Source organism: Arachis hypogaea, chromosome 14 (genome assembly GCF_003086295.3).
Source record: "Arachis hypogaea cultivar Tifrunner chromosome 14, arahy.Tifrunner.gnm2.J5K5, whole genome shotgun sequence".
NCBI classification, from domain to species: domain Eukaryota; kingdom Viridiplantae; phylum Streptophyta; class Magnoliopsida; order Fabales; family Fabaceae; genus Arachis; species Arachis hypogaea.
Window position 1 is genome coordinate 76,256,809 of NC_092049.1, and position 5,621 is coordinate 76,262,429.

The window sequence follows — 5,621 nt, forward strand, 5'->3', positions numbered from 1 at the left end:
AGACCCCAATCAACATCTAACCACCTTCCTGAGAATATGTGACACAGTGAAGTCTAATGGTGTTCATCCTGACGCCTATAGACTGCTCTTATTTTCATTCTCACTCAAGGATAAGGCAGCCAAGTGGCTGGAGTATTTCCCAAAGGAGAGCTTGACAACTTGGGAAGATGTGGTGAACAAATTCTTAGCAAGATATTACCCCCCTCAACGAATCAATAGGCTGAGAGCTGAGGTCCAAACTTTCAGGCAACAAGATGGTGAGACTCTGTATGAAGCATGGGAGAGGTTTAAAGACCTAACAAGGAGGTGCCCACCAGATATGTTCAATGAATGGGTGCAGCTGCACATTTTCTATGAAGGGCTCTCTTATGAGTCAAAGAAGGCCGTAGACCATTCATCCAGAGGATCTTTGAACAAGAAGAAGACCATTGAGGAGGCCATAGATGTCATTGAAACTGTAGCAGAGAATGACTACTTCTATGCTTCCGAAAGAGGGAACACGAGAGGAGTAATGGAGCTAAACAATGTAGATGCTCTGCTGGCCCAAAACAAGCTCATTACCCAGCAGCTGGCTGACCTCACCAAGAAGATGGAGAGGAACCAAGTAGCAGGAATCGCCACTTCATCAACAACCCAAGAAGGAGTGAATGAAGAAGCAGAGGGTAGTCAGGAGCAAGCCAACTACATTGGGAATTCACCTAGCAGAACCATGATCCATACTCCAAGACCTACAACCCTGGATGGAGGAATCACCCAAACTTTGGGTGGGAAAATCAACAAGACCAAAGCCTTGATCAAAGACGGCCAAATCCCAACAATGCAGCCCACCAACATTTCACATGTAGACCATATCAACACTCCCAAAACAACACCTCTCCACATCCACATCAAAACCAAAATAACTTACCTCATCCTTCCACCTCTAATCCCGATCTACCATCATTTGATGACAGACTCTCAAGGATTGAGAATCTACTTGAAGGCATAGGAAAGGAGATTCAAGATAGTAAAGCGTTCCGAGAAGAAGTGATGTCCAATATGCAGAATCAGGATGCTGCCATCAAGAAACTAGAGACACAAATTGGCTACTTATTTAAGCAAATTCCAAGCCACAACCTTCGCAGTAATACTAACTCAACCCAAAGGGAGGAGTGTCAGGCTATCACCCTTCGGAGTGGGAAGGAACTGAAGGAAACCCCCCCCCCAGAAACCACAAGAAGAGGACTGAAATAAAGAGGAAGAAGAGCAGGACGAAGCTCAAGTTCCCACTCTGAGTTCACAAAAAGGGTAAGGAGTACTGAAGCCAGACGTACCAAGAGTTCCATATCCTCAATAATTAAAGAAGAAGGGGGATGACAACTAGTTTTTGAGATTTTTGGAGATCTTCAAGAAACTACAAATTAACATACCCTTTGCTGAAGCAATAGAACAAATGCCACTCTACGCCAAGTTCTTGAAGGAGCTCATGACTAAGAAGAGAAGCTGGAAGAACAACAAAACTGTGATACTAACCGAAGAATGTAGTGCTATCATTCAGCACAAACTACCCCAAAAATTGAAGGATCTGGGGAGTTTTCAGATCCCTTGTATTATAGGGGAAATCACAGTGGAGAAAGCTCTTGGTGACTTAGGAGCCAGCATCAATTTGATGTCAGTAGCTATGATAAGGAAGATGAAAATAGAGGAGGCTAAACCAACAAAAATGGCCTTACAGTTGGCAGACAGATCGTTCAAGTTCCCTCATGGCGTAGTAGAGGATTTGCTGGTGAAAGTGGGAGACTTCATATTCCCGGCAGACTTCGTAGTGCTGGACATGCAGGAAGAAGCCAAGACCTCCATTATCCTGGGAAGGCCGTTCTTGGCCACTGCTGGAGCTGTCATCGATGTCCAAAAAGGTAATCTCACCCTGAGATTACACAATGAAAAGATGACAATCAATGTGTTAAAGGCCATGAGTTACCCACAAGAACAACTGGGGGAATGTATGAGGTTGAATTCACTTGAAGAGGAAGTGCAGGAGAGTTTTGAAGAAGAAGAGTCTGAAGAGCCCGAAAGAATAATAGAGGAGGAGTGTACATCAAGTGAAGAGGTTGCAACAACAGAAATTGGCATACTAGGTGCACCAAAGGAAGAGAACGAAAAGTCAGAAGCACCTAAACTTGAACTCAAAACACTGCCACCCACTCTCAAATATGCATACTTGGGAGAAAATAAAAATTACCCAGTAATCATAAGCTCATGCCTCAGCCAAGATCAAGAGGATGAACTGCTCAAAGTACTGTGAAACCACAAAGATGCCATTGGTTGGACTCTTGCTGACCTGAAAGGGATAAGTTTGGCCATATGCATGCACAAGATACTACTAGAAGATGATGCCAAACCATCCATTCAATCTCAAAGGAGGTTGAACCCAATCATGAAGGAAGTGGTACAGAAAGAAGTTATGAAGTTATGGCAGGGAGGGGTAATCTACCCGATCTCAGACAGCCCCTGGGTTAGCCCCGTGCATGTTGTCCCAAAAAAGGGAGGAATTACCGTGGTTCCCAATGAAAAGAACGAACTAATTCCTACAAGGACAGTCACAGGATGGCGGATGTGCATAGACTATAGGAAGCTCAGTGAGGCTACACGAAAAGATCATTTCCCCCTTCCATTCATGGATCAGATGTTGGAAAGACTTGTAGAGCACGCATATTATTGTTTTCTCGACAGTTATTCAGGATATAACAAAATAGTGGTTGATCCCAGAGATCAAGAGAAAACCTCATTCACTTGCCCATATGGAGTGTTTGCCTACAGGCACATGCCATTTGGGTTATGTAATGCACCTGCGACTTTCCAACGCTGCATGCTTTCTATCTTTTCAGATATGATAGAAAAATTCATTGAAGTTTTTATGGATGATTTCTCGGTATTCGGAGATTCCTTCCCTAGTTGCCTACATCACCTCGCCTTGGTATTGAAAAGATGCCAAGAGACCAATCTGGTCTTGAACTGGGAGAAATGTCACTTTATGGTGACAGGAGGAATAGTCCTTGGTCACAAAGTTTCTAACCAAGGCATTAAGGTTGACAGAGCCAAAGTAGAACTTATTGAAAAACTGCCTCCACCCAATGATGTCAGGGCAATTAGGAGTTTTTTAGGGCATGCTGATTTTTACAGAAGGTTTATTAAAGATTTTTCAAAGATAGCCAAGCCCTTAAGCAATCTCCTTGTATCTGATACACCATTTATCTTTGATGAAACATGCATGTTAGCCTTTGAAAATTTGAAAATGAGGTTGTCCTCTGCTCCTATCATTTCCCCACCTGATTGAAATTCACCATTTGAATTAATGTGTGATGCATCTGATTTTGCAGTTGGGGCAGTGTTAGGACAGAGGAAAGATAACTTAGTCCATGTGATCTACTATGCGAGCAAAGTCCTTAATGATACTCAAAGAAATTATACCACTACTGAAAAGGAGTTGCTAGCAATAGTTTTTGCATTTGACAAGTTTAGATCGTACCTCATTGGTGCTAAAGTGATTGTTTTTACAGATCATACAGCACTTAAATATTTGTTTGCCAAGCAAGAATCAAAGCCAAGACTAATAAGATGGATCTTATTATTGCAGGAATTCAATATTGAAATCAAAGACAAGAAAGGAGTGGAGAACAAGGTAACAGATCACCTATCCAGGATTCCTCACGATAAAGGTGGAACACCTGATACAAGTGTGAACGAGTTCTTCCCTGATGGGCAGTTGATGATAGTTCACAAAGCACCAGGGTTCGCAGACATTGCCAACTTCAAGGCAACTGGAGCATTGCCTCCAGAGATTAATAAACATCAAAAAAGGAAGCTCATGAATGATGCAAAGTACTTTATCTGGGATGAGCCATATCTATTCAAGAAGTGTTCAGATGGAATCCTTAGAAGATGTGTTTCGGAAGAAGAAGTACAAGAGGTCCTATGGAATTGCCACGGCTCATGCTATGGAGGCCACTTTGGAGGGGATAGAACTGCAGCTAAGGTGTTACAAAGCGGATTCTTTTGGCCCACCCTTTTCAATGATGCCAAAGAACTAGTAAAGAGCTGCAATGAATGCCAAAGATATGGAAACTTGCCCAAAAGAAATAAGATGCCACAAAATTTCATCTTGGAACTGGAATTGTTTGATGTGTGGGGAATCGATTTCATGGGACCATTCCCAACCTCATATGCAAACAAATACATCTTGGTAGTAGTGGATTATGTTTCCAAGTGGGTAGAGGCTATTGCAACCCCAACGAATGATAACAGGGTAGTCATGAACTTCCTCAGGAAGAATATCTTTAGCCGGTTTGGAGTTCCACGAGCACTTATCAGTGATGGAGGGAGCCATTTTTGTAACAGACCACTAGAATCTCTTCTCCTTTGATATGGGGTAAAACACAAGGTAGCCACACCTTACCATCCCCAAACAAGTGGACAAAATGAGATATCCAACAGAGAGCTAAAGAGAATTCTGGAAAAGACTGTGGGTGCATCAAGAAAGGATTGGTCGAAGAAGCTGGATGATGCTCTTTGGGCATACAGAACAGCATTCAAAACACCACTTGGAATGTCCCCATATCAACTAGTGTATGGGAAAGCTTGTCATTTACCACTGGAGCTGGAACACAAAGCTCTCTGGGCTATCAAGATACTAAATTTTGACAGCATTGCTGCTGGTGCAAAGAGGATCTTGCAGCTGCAAGAAATGGAGGAATTCAGGTCACAAGCCTATGAAAATACCAAGATGTATAAAGAGAAGGCAAAGAGAAGACATGACCTGCATCTTGCATCTAGGAGTTTCGAAAAGGGGGAGCGAGTACTCCTTTACAATTCCAAATTGAGACTATTCCCAGGAAAACTCAAATCAAGGTGGTCCGGACCTTTTCTTGTCACAAAAGTTTCGCCTTATGGACACATCGAAATCATGGATGAAGGTTCAGAGAGGACTTTTACAGTGAATGGACAAAGACTCAAGCATTATCTGGGAAACATGGGGGAAAACCCCAGAGTAAAGTATCATCTCAAGTAATTGAGGACTCGTCGAGCTAGCGACGATAAAAGAGCGCTCTGTTGGGAGGCAACCCAACCTCAGGTAGTTTCCTTTTCATTTGTATTTCAATAAAGATCACAAGTTGTTTCCCATGTATTGTAAGGAGCTAAGTTTGGTGTTCCACACCAGAACAATCCAAGGGTGATAGTGTAATTCTAAGTTTGGTGTTCTGCCAAAGGACATTAGTTAGAATTACACCCCACTCCCAAAACACATTGCTAGCTCCAACCAATCAAGGGAAACCACTTAGATATAGTTAGACTTTAGTAATAATTGTTTTGTTAACAACAAGATATGAGGTTCTCTGCATATATGCAATGTTTTGTACTGGGCAAGAAACTAAGTTTGGTGTTCACACACCAAATTAAGTTCAAAAGCCACAAGCATACATGCAAGCTAACTATGTCTCAAGTGCTTTGGGAACAAGCAACTTCCAATAACTTTGCAGGAATCTTATGAGGAAATGGTTCACCTTCACCCAAGGAAGTGAAGTAGCAAGGACTAGGATGATGACAAAGAAAGAGGGCAACTAGAAATCATCACCCGAAGGTTG

At 42.4% G+C, this 5,621-nt stretch overlaps 1 non-coding gene across 1 annotated transcript; it reads right to left on the minus strand.

The window, feature by feature from the left end:
- Positions 1–217: 217 nt before the first annotated feature.
- LOC112745545 (small nucleolar RNA R71) lies at positions 218–324 on the minus strand. The gene has a single exon (XR_003173466.1). It is a non-coding gene; the product is annotated as a small nucleolar RNA R71 (small nucleolar RNA).
- Between the last annotated feature and the right edge of the window lie 5,297 nt (positions 325–5,621).